The sequence below is a fragment of the Lithobates pipiens genome, unplaced genomic scaffold (genome assembly GCF_037356315.1).
Source record: "Lithobates pipiens isolate NorthernLeopardFrog02 unplaced genomic scaffold, aLitPip1_a1.2 Scaffold_18, whole genome shotgun sequence".
In the NCBI taxonomy this organism is placed as follows: domain Eukaryota; kingdom Metazoa; phylum Chordata; class Amphibia; order Anura; family Ranidae; genus Lithobates; species Lithobates pipiens.
This window is the reverse complement of record NW_027507758.1, coordinates 69,854,876-69,869,324: the sequence shown is the minus strand read 5'-3', so window position 1 is coordinate 69,869,324 and position 14,449 is coordinate 69,854,876. Positions and strand designations below refer to the sequence as shown.

At 41.6% G+C, this 14,449-nt stretch overlaps 1 protein-coding gene across 2 annotated transcripts in view; it reads left to right on the top strand.

Annotated features, from left to right (window-relative positions):
- ESRRG (estrogen related receptor gamma) overlaps positions 1-14,449 on the top strand; it is a 1,080,228-nt gene that overhangs the window by 707,118 nt on the left and 358,661 nt on the right. For both annotated transcript variants that reach the window (XM_077485775.1, XM_077485771.1), the window contains exon 6: positions 1,501-1,515. The gene's annotated coding sequence lies outside the window, so the exon portion shown is untranslated. The remainder of the gene's footprint in view (positions 1-1,500; positions 1,516-14,449) is intronic.

Sequence of the window (14,449 nt, the reverse complement as noted above, 5' to 3'; positions counted from 1 at the left end):
ACACATTTGAACGAGCGCAAGAGCTGCTTGCACATGCGCACTGCTTACATTGATCTCACGCAGTTCTAAATGTACTTGAAGGCACAGCAGGCTTTCTCTGAAAAAGTAATTTTCTCATTTTATTTTGGGTATATTTGTTACTTGGGCACCTCCATCTTCTGTTAATATTGAATGGAAGATACCATGTGCCATGTCCATAGAGGCGCAGAGATTGCATGCTCCCGTGCGCCGAGATCGCCATAGTAAATGGGGGCTTTGCGCTCTGTTCTTGGCGTTCTGTTTCGGAAATATGAAAATGTGCGTTGCGCCTCATCAGTAGAGGCGCACGACTTTCGTAAATCAGCCCCACAGTGTGCTATACCAGCCTCTAATAGAGGCGTTGGCATAGACTTATATATATGCCTTAACAAACACTTTAATTTTGCTTTACTGACATCTTTAACCTGATTTCTTATCAAAGAAACAAGCTAACACATGTGAAATGGGAGGTAATGTAGAGCTATCACCTGCGCCGCTTTTTCATGTCAATTAAAGAATTCCTTTTTTCCTTTCATCAAACATTTAAAAAATGAAATAAACAAAAACACAGATCAAAGCAGTAAACAGCGTGTTGATATTCCACGGATACAAAACATTTTTTTTCCCCCTGTCAGAATTTGGGGATAGAGAAATCAAACATCCCTTATTTGTGCGTACGCTTTGAATCACAGGCAAGCATTTAAATGTAGACGGAGGATGTGAGCGGCCAGATCAGGGACATTACTGCCCTCTGTTGAACGCAAAGGGAATAGCGGGCTGCACATGATTGTTCTCAGCATGCAGAGCTGTCAAAACATGACAAAATATTATCCATATGTTGTGACTAAATAACGTAAGGAAAAATCACATGCTGCTTCACACTTTCCCGATATAGCAATTTGCATGAAAAGACTTTGTGAAATGTGTATATGTGTGTTTGTAAATATAATGATCGCAGTACAATAAAAAAATTGTGACATTTTGCATTGTTACTGTTTGAAACTGCAGGTTTACCTAGGAAGTAGGCAGACAGATGGATACATGATTAATAGAAAGACAGACAGACAGACAGACAGCTCCAACACACACACTCACGCACACACATGCACTTACATACTAGACAAAAACCACAGACCCTAGGCTCTATTGACTAAGATACAATACATGTGTTATTCACCATAACAGACATTTTATCCATGTGACTGTCATTTTCAGCTGTCATTGGCTATCTTGGCTGAAAGTAACTCTCCTAATAGCAACAAAAATCATCATAACTTAGAAAACTGAGCCTATTTACTTTGGAATGAGGTATAAAATGTACCCTCTGCAGTAACATATTAGATACTAGAGGTAACAGAGCAAATTATTGTATAAAAGGCTTATATGAATGACACATTTTTAAACAATTTTTTTTTTGTTTCATACATTTTTATTATTTTTTTTAAATTCTAATTTTCTTCCCTCTTTTCCTTTTTTTTCCAGTGGAACACTTCCCAAGTAAGTTTTGTGGTTTCATTAGTATTTGGTGATGTCAGGTAACTTGTATGTAATGATCTTTCTATTTATTGATCTATTTCATATGTGCTGCATCTATTGGCTATCTATATCATGTATATTTATTTATCTAGCTGTCTTGAAGTATGATGTGTTGATACCATGTAACTTGTATGTAGTGATCTATCGATTTATATTCTATTTATCTATTTAAATATCTGTGATTTATTGATCTTTCTATCTATTTATCTAACAATCTATCTTTCTATCTTGTATTATTATAAATTGGGAACTTCATGTAACTTATATGTAGTGATCTATCGATTTATTTGTAGATCTATCTCATATCTATCTGTGTTTTATCTATCTATCTATCTATCTATCTATCTATCTATCTATCTATCTATCTATCTATCTATCTATCTATCTATCTATCTATCTATCTATCACTATAAAGCCATACATTATATAATTTTCTTCTACAACTTTCCTTTAGATTTACCAAAAGCATATAATATAAGGTCACACCTAAACAGTTTAAATTTTGCAAGCCCTTGCACTACATCACTGAAGGTAAATTTAAAGGAAATTGAAAAAGAAAATTGTATATTGTACGACCAGCCTAATTTGGTAACTTGTATGTAGTGATCTATCGATTTATAAGCTACTTATCTATTTGTAGATCTATCTCATATCTATCTGTGTTCCATGTATCTATCTATCTATCTATCTATCTATCTATCTATCTATCTATCTATCTATCTATCTATCTATCTATCTATCTATCTATCTATCTATCTATCTATCTGTCTATCTATCTGTCTATCTATCTATCTGTCTGTCTATCTGTCTGTCTGTCTGTCTGTCTGTCTGTCTGTCTGTCTGTCTATCTATCTATCTATCTATCTATCTACAGGGGGTCTTCGGGCTACAAACAAGATAGGGACTGTAGGTTTGTTCTTAAGCTGAATCTGTTTGTAAGTCGGAACATGTACATTTTTTAAGTGTAGCTCCAGCCAAAAAATAAATTTTTTAAGCTTTTTGGATAACATATGGAAGGGTTATCAGCCCTGTAACATTTGCTTAGCTGTCTGTGCCCCTGTACAGAAGATTTCACTTCACTTAGTGTCCCAATGATAATTGGATTTTGAAAATTTTGGGCTGTTAGGGAAATAAGGATTGGTGATAAAGCATCAGTGGAGACACCTTTTTCCCATATTAACTCTTACAGGAGAGAATTTCCCTTCCTAGAGGTAGATTTCCTCTCACTTCCTGTTATCCCCCTCCGTTTGTAAGTAGAAGTCGTTTGTAAGCCGGATGCTTGTAAGTAGGGGACCCCCTGTATCTATCTATCTATCTATCTATCTATCTATCTATCTATCTATCTATCTATCTATCTATCTATCTATCTATCTATCTATCTCTCTCTCTCTCTGTCTATCTATATATCTGTCTATCTGTCTGCCTATCTATCTATCATGTTCCCTCTATCCAATGCCTGTCTATCCATTTATGTGCCTACTGTATCTCTCTCCTATAGCTCTCTATCTATCTTTGTGTTATCATTGTAGTAATTGTGCATAAACCTTTACAAATGCAAGTACATGCAGCTGGATTAACAAATATAGCAATAACTAGAAACACGTAGTAGGAGAGAGCTATTTACTGTATATGTCAGTTTAATTTCAAGATGAAATAATATAATATAAATACTCTATATATATATATATATATATATATATATATATATATATATATATATATATATATATATATATATTTATTTATTTATATTCAGTATAGTATGTTATAAAAAATATTTATATATATATAAGTATATATATATATATATATATATATATATATATATACACATAATCAGGACTTTCACTGTTAATCGGATATTCTGAGTATTTATGTTTTATTGAGAGTCTAAATCTGGGCTTTAAAAATTGTAAAGTTTTTCCTTTAACAATGAAACCTCTCCAACAAGCTTTCTAACATTAAAGCAAGTGGCAAGAATGACAACTTTATTCAAGCGGATCATCTGGAATTACATTAAACAGCTGCTATTAAACAGCTGACAACAAAGAAGCCCATTTTCATCTGTACAGCATAGAGATTTAAGCAGTGTGCTCCCTCAGTAATGTTATGAAGAAGACATTGTGTTCCTGTATACCCATACACACTGTACTCCCCGCTGTGCTTGTTGCCAAACACACTCTCTTTTTTTTTTTTTTTCTTTTTTTTTTCCGTCTAATCACTTTGTATTCAGGCAGGCCTCTGGGATGCCCACAATTCATCTAGACAAATGCAGAACAGGTTTCACAAAACTGGTTTTAACAGGTGCCTGTGCTAAGCACCAGACAGACCTAAGACATATGACAGGCCAGCTATGCGGCAGTGGTCATAGGTTATGACGTGTCCTGCTGCACCTGACATGGACTATTTCTCAGCCTGCAACTAACACAGGAAACAATGCAAGCTTTTTTCATTACCACTTTCTCAATCTGCGAGGGAGCATTGCTGTTCTAAAATGTACTAATAAGATAAATAGATATACAGATCAATAATTTAATAATTGAGAAAGAGATAATTGGATGATAGATAGATAGATAGATAGATAGATAGATAGATAGATAGATAGATAGATAGATAGATAGATAGATAGATAGATAGATAGATAATTGAGTAATAGATAACAAATATTGAATTAAAAGCTCAACTCAAGTCAAGACTTTTTTATTTCTTTTTGTACAGAGTGGTTTTTATTTTTATTGCCATCTAAGACCTTAAAGTGTTACTAAACCCACAAAAGTAAAAAGTGTCTGTTTATGCAGAATAGCTTGTTTTACTCACTGTGGAACTTAAGGGGTTAATCCTCTGCATTGTATAAAAAGCCTCTTTGAAACTATATGGACAGACCCTTCCCTCCTGCACTGTCTATCTTGGCAGGGCCATATAATACAGTAAGGGTAGCCGTCCTGCACATGCTCAGTTTTGCTGGAGAGAACATTTCCTGTTTCAGTTGAACTGCTCAGGTCACATGATATTGACATCACACATGTGGGCGTGTATACAGGCTGTAGCGGAAATCTCCTCCTACATGAAAACTCAGCACTGGACAAACTGCAGTTTATCATGTGACCATGGTATACAGATCAGCAAAAAAGGTATATAGTAGCAGTGTTTTAATGTAAAAATATGATTTATAAGCTGTGGGCACTGTGGGGGGAACTATTTTCATATTACTGGGTTTAGTAACACTTTAAAGAAGAATTCCAAGTATGGATATTTTTACATATATTACATAGGTCCAACTTGGATCAATGGAACTATGCATATACCATACCTGTGGGATCCTTCTAAAAGCTGGAAATTACTATAGTAGACACAGCTAGTCTGGTGATCTCCACTAGTTTCTGAGTCCTGTGCTGAGCGGTTGCCCCCTGCTGAATTCTGAATGCAGAAGGCCACCTGCTCGGGACGGGTGCCATCCAGGGAATGCAAAGCATTCTCTGATTGGCTGAGGTGGAGTCCTGCTTTTTCACCTTGTCCAATCAGAGAACGTTTTTGCATTTATTAAGAAGATGCAAAATGGGCAACTTCCCGTGTTCACAATGCAGCAGGGCAGCCACGTTCTGGACTCAGAAGCTAGTGAAGATCACTGAAGTAGCCGTGTCTACTATAGTCATATCCGGCTTCTAGTGTGAGCCCACAGGTATGGTATATGCATAGTTCCAAGCTGGACCAATGTAACCATGTAAAAATATCTATACCTGGAATTCATTTTTATTAAAGCCCAACTCTGGGCACAACATTCAGTTTCTACAAAAGAAACCCCCAGCAATAACATTATAATCTGTTCCCCCTCTCTAATAAAAATGAGTTTTTGCCTCATACGTCTCCGTTTGAAAGATTTCTCATCAATTCCAGTCCTGGGAAAGGTTTCTTGTGTCACATATCTCCATCTAAAAAAATTCTCATCACTTCCTGTCCTGGGGAGGTTTTTTTTTTCCTTAAAGCCCAAGCAGCTATACATTTTGTTGCCTCAAAAGAATAATAATAATAATAATAATACACAGTGGGCAGCAGGGCAGAGCATGGGGGAACCATGGCAAAGTATAGTAGTCAGCAGGTCAGAGCACAGGGGGTCAGGAGGGCACAATATGTGTGTGTGGAGGGCAGGAGGGCACATTATGTGTGTGTGGAGGGCACACTACATGGGGAGCAGCAGGGCACATTATGGGGCACACCAGGGCACGTTACAGGTTGGGGGGCACAGTAGGACACATTACATGAGGGGAGGGCAGCAGGGAACATATAGGGCACATTACATGGGGGGATGCAGAGGGGCACATTATGGGGCATGGCAGGGCACATTACGGGGGCTAGCAGCGCACATTATGGGGCACAGCAGGGAACATGACATGGGGCAGAAGGTCTCATTATGGGATACAGCAGAGTTTATTACATAGGGGCATGAGGGCACATTATGGGGCACAGCAGAGCACATTATGGGACATATTACATGGGGGCAAGAGGGTACATAATGGGACACAGCAGGGGATATTACATGGGGCAAGAGGGCACATATAGGGCACAGTATGGTGCACACAGCAGAGCACATTATTTGGCACTGAATGATGCATCACGGGGCACACAGCAGGGCACATCATATGGCAGACAGCAGGGTACAGGGTATATCATGGGGCATACAGTAGGGCTCAGGACACATCACAAGGCCCACAGAAGGGAACCGGGCACACATTGGGGGCACATATTATAGCATGGGGCACACAGTAGGACACATCATGGGGCACACCACAAGAGTACATCATGGGGCACACAGTAGGGCATATCACAGGGCACACAGTAGGGCATGGGACACATCACAGGGCACACATCAGGGCACATCATGGGGCACACAGCAGGGCATGGAGGCACACAGCAGGGAATGGGGGCAGGAAGTAGGGCATAAGGGCACAGATCAGGGCATTGGGCAACACATCAGGGCATTGGGACACGCAGCAGGGCATGGGTGCACACATCAGAGCATGGGGCAGACAGCAGAGCATGGGGGCAGGCAGCTGGGCATGGGGAAAAGAGCAGGGTATGGGGCAGATATCAGGGCATTGGGCAGACAGCAGTGCTTGAGGGCACAGAGCAGGGCATGGGGGCACAGAGCAGGGGATGGGACAGACATCAAGGCATGGGGGCACAGAGCAGAGCATGGGGTGCAGGGCATGGGGGCACAGAGCAGAGCATGGGGGCACAAAGCAGGGTATGGGGCAGACATCAAGGCATGGGGGCACAAGGCAGGGAATGGGATCAAAGAGCAAGGCATGGGGCAGACAGCAGGGTTTGGGGGCAGATAGCAGGGCTTGGGGGCAGAGAGCAGGGCAAGGCATGGGCAAACATCAGGACATGGGGTAGATATCAAAGCATGGGGCACAAAGCAGAATATGGGCAGACTATAGGGCATGGTGCAGAAATCAGGACATTGTGGCACAGAGCAGAGTATGGGCAGACTATAGGGCATGGGGCAGACATCAGGGCATTTTGGCACAGAGGAGGTCACTGGGCACATAAAGGGACACAGGGCAGCATACAAGCTGCTGCACTTTCCTTCCTAGATGCAGAGTAGTGTGGGAAGCGGCTGTAAACAGACCTCTCGTGATGCGCTCCTCCCTGCCGGCCCCTCCTCTCTTCTTGTCCATCCGAAGTGATGACAAATACAAGCACCTGGGGTAGACGGGAGGGAAGGAGGGGCCGACGAGAAGGAGAGCATCACAAGAGGTTTGTTTACGCTGCAGTCTCTTAGCGGTGTGCAGGGATTCGGGACCCGATCTACCCGTCAGCTAGCTGTGATTGATGGGTAGATCAATGAGGAAGCTACTGGCGAACGTGCGCGATGGTAAGTCCGCCCCTGGCTGTGTGTGTTGAGTTATTTTGAGGGGGCAGTAAATTTATAGAAGCTGTACACTTACTACATTACATTGTAGCAAAGTGTAGCAAAAATAAAATGGCAATTATTTATGATACACAGCGCTTTAGAAAATGAAAGCCTTATTTAACCCAATAAGTGCAACTTACCAATCATTAGATGTGGTGATTGCATTCATTTTCTTTTTTTGGGCCCTTTCCCCCCCTGGTTTCACTGGATCATCTGCCCAGTAACACACCTCCTGTATTAGAATGTCCCCATTCTGGAAGAAGGAGCACAGGAGGCACAGCAGACATCAGTCTGGGGGAGGGGAGTGTTAGATAGACTAGCAGATTTAGGTACACTAACACATTGAAGCCAAATCCCACTTTATAAGCAGTTACATCAAAAAAAAATTCATTTTGGCATAAGGGTTTTACATAAATAAATAAAAGCTGATCATTATAAGCACCCTGTTAGTGGTAAATGTTTTTTTCTCAATCCTCTGTTACATCTGCAGGACAGTATTGGGGTTGATTTATTAAAACGGGAGAGTACAAAATCTGGTGCAGCTGTGCATGGTAGCCAGAAGTTTGCGATACCTGAAAGTAACTCTGGGAGCGATGCCTCCTGCGGGAGCGGTGTATGAGGACCACTGCGGGTGCTTCGATCTAAGGGGAGTAATTCATAATGAGCTAGTATGCATAGCATACTAGTTCATTATGCCTTTGTCTTGCAGGTTTTTTTTTTTGTTAGTGGGTTTACAACTACTTTAAGCTTTGACAAAAAAAAAAAAACACCTGAAAGCTGATTGGTTTCTCTGTAGAGCTGCACCAGATTTTGCACTCTTCATTTATAGTAAATCAACTCCTTCGTTCTTTGAAAAACAACAGACTTACAGGCTAGATTACCAGGTGAAAATAAAGGAAAGGAAGGAATCTTATGCTCCGTACAAGCGATTGGATTTTCTGACGGGAAATGTTGGATGTGAGCTTGTTTTCGGAAAGTTTGACCGTGTGTATGCTCCATCGAACATTTGTTGTCGGACTTTCCAGCAACAAATGTTGGCTAGCAGGTTCTCAAATTTTCCACCTACAAAACTTTGTTGGCGAAAATTCTGATCGTGTGCACACAAGTCCGTCAAACAAAAGTCCACACATGCTCAGAAGCAGAAGCAGTCGGTCTTGTAAACTAGTGTTCATAATGGAGAATTAACATTTGTGATGTGGCAAATTAGAAAATCTCCAAATGCAGCGCATATTCTCTACTTCTTTAATGGGATAATAATGAAGCTGCTTTGCTGGTGATACTGATGGAGTTATTGCAAACACATTTTCAAAGGCTTTTTTTTTCAAGTGATATCAATAATAATAATAATAGCAAAAAGAAAAGCGCAAATCAACACTCACTAAACTTCTACTAACACAAAATCAGCAGAAGGAGCCCAAAGGGTGGCGCTAAAGAGCAGAAAAACCACGTAGTACGTCTAGTACATCACTACGTTCCTAATTGTTGGCCAACATTTGTGTGACCGTGTGTATGCAAGACAAGTTTGAGCCAACATCCTTAGAAAAATAAATAAATACGTGTTGTTGTGGGCGGAAAGTCCGATCTTGTGTACGCGGCATAAAAATTGATAAGCTGCAATATATTGAGGCTGTGTTTGCACTATTGTGAATTGGGTGCTCTCTATGGAGCAGTTCACACAACTCTGGAGCAGCTCTGGAGCGGATTGCACAGGGGTCCTTCTGGTCCGTTTCAGGTCCAAATCTTCTGGGGATCTTCTGGTCCGTTTCAGGTCCAAATTCAGCCAAAAATTCTGACCGAAATTGGACCTGAAACGGTGAACAGGGACGCACCGAACCCCTGCTGTGAGTCGCTGCAGCGTGAACCCAGCCTAAATGTTTGTTTTTGGGTTTAATATCGCTTTAATTTCCATCCAATTTGGGTTTAAATCCACTTTAATTTATCTTAAAAAACTTTTTAAGAGTGTACTTAGAACATCAAAAAGCAATAAAGGGTTCAATAATAATGATCAAATTAATTTGTTTTTTAAATCTTTGTTTTTTTAATTAGAAGTCAAAAAAATGAAATAAAAATTTAAGTAAACATTTTTTTAAATAAAGCTCAAAAAAATAAAAATAAAAAAAAGCAACTCTCCAATATCCCCAAAAAAAAGAAAAGGCAGCACCTCTCCAATATTCCCTGCATGTGATAGTATTCTTTCTCTGATCTTTCACCCAAGGCCTCGTCTTTAAGTCACTTGTGTTATTTAAGCCAGCATCATGAAGATAAAAAAGCCAGCTTAAAAAAACTAAAGAGCAATACAGATACATTTTCTCTTTTCTGATTGTGTTCTATCCCTAATATAATGTAATTCTCCTGTAAAAATGACACAGTGGCAGGCAGAGATTTGCATCCAAATTCGGCCTCAGTGATGCAACGCAGCTCCCGCGATGCACTTGTGCTAATTGATGATGACACAGCCTACCCCAGGCTCCATTGAAAAATCAAATTGTCATGTGTCTGAGAGAGATGCCAGAAGGCAGAAGTCAGAAAATGAGAACAACATCCCAGACTGTGATATGAATATATCCCCTTATGGAAAGCCGTGGCCGTTTGTTTATAGAGCTTCTTTATTTGTTGTGCCTGACTGTCGGCGAACGGATTCTTATCTGCGCTCCTTGGCTTGCCAGCTAGTTTGGAGCACGCATTTTGAGTGGGTGTGCTGTTTCCCCATTTAACTTTATGTTTCTTTTGAAAACGTACTTTTGGCTAAGCTGTGCTCACACTCTATTTATGGCTGTTTCACGCAAATTTCCCTTCAGTGTTACATTTCTGTTTATTGCTTTGTCTTGTAATGAAGCAGCGGGGAGTTTTATTTTCTCCAGTGGGCAGCACAAGTCCAAATCCCCAGAGGGCTAAAATCTGTCATCCACTTCAAGCTGACTATTTTCCAAATTTTCCGCATAAAGTTTGTTTTTTTAGAGCTGCTGATATGAAAAATAATCATTTAATAATCTGAGAAAATTGTTTAAAGATTTTTTTTAAGGCTGGCATCTCATGTATTTGTGCGTATTATTTTGTAATTGTTCTTCACATCTTACAGTATTGTGAAGGATGCTATGCTAGATTAACCACTTCAATACCGGGCACTTAAACACCTTCCTGCCCAGACCAATTTTGAGCTTTCAGCGCTGTCGCACTTTGAATGACAATTGCGCGGTCATTCTACACTGTACCCAAATTAAATTTTTATCATTTTTTTTCCCACAAATAGAGCTTTCTTTTGGTGGTATTTGATCACCTCTGCGGTTTTTATTTTTTGCTAAACAAATAAAAAAATACCGAAAATTTTGAAAAAAAAAATGTTTTTTTGTTTCAGTTTCAAAACTTTGTAAATAGGTAAGTAAGTTTTCTCCTTCACTGATGGGCACTGATGGGGTTACACTGATGGGCAATGATAAGGCGGCACTGATGGGCACCGTTGAGGTGGCACCAATGAAGTGGCACTGATGAGGTGGCATTGATGGACACTGATATGTGGCACTGATAGGTGGCACTGATGGGCACTGATAGGCGGCACTGATGGGTGCCACTGATGGGCGACACGGATGGGCACTGATAGATGGCACAAATTGGAACTGATAACTGGCACACATTGGCATGGATGGGCAGCATGGATGGGCATGAATAGGCGGCACAGGTGGGCATGGGTAGGTGGCACAGATGGGCCTGGGTAGGTGGCACAGATGGGCATGGATGGGCACTGATAGGTGGCATGGATGGGCACTGATAGGCGGCACAGATGGGAACTGATAGGCAGCATTGTATTATAATATACTGTACTAATGGATGCCAATCAGTGCCAAACAATAATGCATGCCAATTAGTGATGCCCATTGTGGGCACTGATTAGCATCCATTATGGGCACTGATTGGCATCCATTGTGGCACTGACTGGAATACTTGGTGGTCTAGGGTGGCATACCTTGTCCTGGGCATCCCTGGTGGTCTGGTGGCGTCCCTGGTGGTCCAGTGTGGGCATCCTCGGGGGGGCCGTGCTGATAATCGATCAGCACAGGCCCCCCCCTGTCAGAGGAGCAGCCGATAGGTTCTCCTCTACTCGCGTCTGACAGACGTGAGTGAGGAAAAGCCAATCACCGGCTCTTCCTATTTACACTGTGATCAGCCGTGATTGGACACGGCTGATCACGTGGTAAAGAGTCTCCGTCGGAGACTCTTTACCGAGATCGTAGTTGCAGGGTGTCAGGCTGACACCCCGCAACAACGATCGCCGCTATGCGCACCCCCGGGGGCGTGCAGCGGCTCATAATCCTGATCACGTCATATGACGTCCGGTCAGGATTATGAAACCACTTTGCCACCGTCATTTTGTTATAGGGCGGGCGGCAAGTGGTTAAAGTGGACATGAACTAAAAAAGTGAAAATTTTCTATGTTATGGGGAGAATTTAGAAATGTTAATTGTGCCTAATCAATACTCAGAGAAATCAACTTTTTAATTAGAATGTTTTTCTGAAAAATAGCGGTGCACTTCCTGTTATGCGAGCATTCCTAGGCATGTCTGTACCTATAGCCCTGTAGCTCTATATCAGTGGTCTCCAAACTGCGGATCTAGGCCCGGATGTGGGCCTTTACTTTATCAAGCCCTTAAAGTGATACTAAAGTCTTGTTTTTTTCCATTAAAAATAACAAACATGTTATACTTACCTGCTCTGTGAAGTGATTTTGCATAGAGCAGCCCAGATCCTCCTCTCTCGAGTTCCTCTTCGGTGCTCCTGGCTCCTCCCTCCTGTTGAGTGCTTCCACAGCAAGCAGCCTGCAATGGGGGCACCCAAGCCGCAGCTCCCTGTTTCCATTCCAAAACGAAGCCGCGGCCTGGCCCCACTCCCTTTCTCTCATCATTGGCTCACTGACTTTGACAGCAGTAGGAGCCAATGGTGCCTCACTGCTTGCTGTCTCAGCCAATGAGGAGGGGAGTCCCAGACAGCCGAGTCTCTCGTTCAAGGTCGCTGGATCAAGTTGGAGTTCTGGTAAGTTTTAGGGGGGTTGAGGAGGGCTGCTGCACACAGTAGTTTTTTTATGTTAATGCATAGAATGCCTTCTGCCTTTACAACCACTTTAAGACATTATTCCTGCCACTGACACCAACAATGGGGTACTATTGCTTCCACTGGCACCAAAGATGGGGCATAAATCCTTCCACTGGCAACAAAAATCGGGCAGTAGTCCTCCCAACAATACCAACTATTTCTCTCCCTAATACCAAAGATAGGGCATTGAGCAGGATTTAAAATTTTCCGACTACAAAATCCTAATCGTTTAAATTTTTCGATCATGTGTAGACAATTCCAACGGACAAAGTGCCACGCATGCTCAGAATAAATTAAGAGACCACAGCTATTGTCTACTGGCCCGTTTATAGTCCCGACGTATGTGCTGCACATCACCTCATTAAGAACAATCAGATTTTTATCACACAGGGTGGCGACAGAGGGTCGCCACCACCAAGTTACGCATAGCGTTTGTACCGCTACAGAACTCTAGAGGATTTATATATGTCAAGACCGATGTAAAATCTATTTGTCGTTGCATCTCATGCGATTTTTGTATTGTACTTAAACGTAATAAAAATGTACCTTTTAAAAAAAAATCAAAAATAACGATCAGATTTTTCAACAACTTTGTCCGACCGTGTGTATGCAAGACAAGTTTGGCACAAAATCCGTCGGAAAAAATCCGATGGATTTTTTTTGTCGGAATGTCTGACCATGTGTACAGTGCATACAATACTAGTCTATGGGGTTTTGGAAGGACATTTGGTGATATTACTGATCTGTTGCTCACTGTTCTTCGCAGAAAACTCTGACATGAGAAAGCAAATACCAACCTTTACCAAGAAGGCTGCCTCTAAATGGAGATATACAGTGCAGAATAAGCTATGCTAATTTACTAATGAGGAAAGGTCAGCTACTGTCATGGTCGGGGTCAGACATGGAGACCAGTAGCTATAGCAGTAGATAGGCTCTCACCGACCAGCAGAATAGGTATCCAAGCAGGTCACCCTTGTCACCCTGGGCTCATCCGAGGTATGTGGTCCAAGCACTAACCAGTATTCACCAGTGGTGGAGATGGGTTTTTCTGTATGTTAGTACAAGGTCACAGTCCTCAGAATCGCCCCACCAGGAAGTGAACAACTCGGGGTCCAGTAGCAGATATAGCAGATAGGGATCAAGCAGAAACATAGTCAGTAAATAAGCCAAAGGTCGGTAACAAGTGTTTGCAGGTTAGGAACAAGCAAAAAAGGAGCAGGAGAGAGCTTCTAGCGCTATTGATGTTATGCATACTTTGTGTTCTTTACAAAAAAAAATATTGAACAGAAAAACCCCATAGACCTCTATGGGTCTGTGTCCCAAGGTCAGTGATAATCGGAAGGTCAATTCACCAGCCAGCCTGCAACCAACCAAATTGTCCTGTTTAAGAATTTGCATTAAAAAACAGGGGCTTAGTTAGCAAAAATTTGCAAATACATGGATAAGCTGCATAGCCACTCCACCACATCTCAGTATTATTATGAGAGCCTTCATAGTAGATGCACATGCATTCCAATGGATAGATAGAGGTCAGATGAGTGTGGAGGGATCCCACCCCTCCTTAAAGGCACAGGGGACATCCAGCACATAGCACAATGGCAGCATAGGTATATCCAGTGTGTCCCCTTACCAATATTACATCAGTACAAATAACTGGCCACTGCCCCCACCCTTGCCCTCCTATGTGCTCCTTTCTTTGAAGGACAGTTATAGGTAGTTAATTAGTTATAATATTTATTTTAAATAAACACTGTAAAAATCTTACACTATGAGGGCCTGGTGATCTTTCTGTTTTATCATGGTTGGAGTGATGGAGAACCAGTGCGGGAAAGCTTGATACCCTGTGGAGTGTCTTTTCCACACAAGAGTTTTCAGACTTCTCCTCCCTGAGAGCCT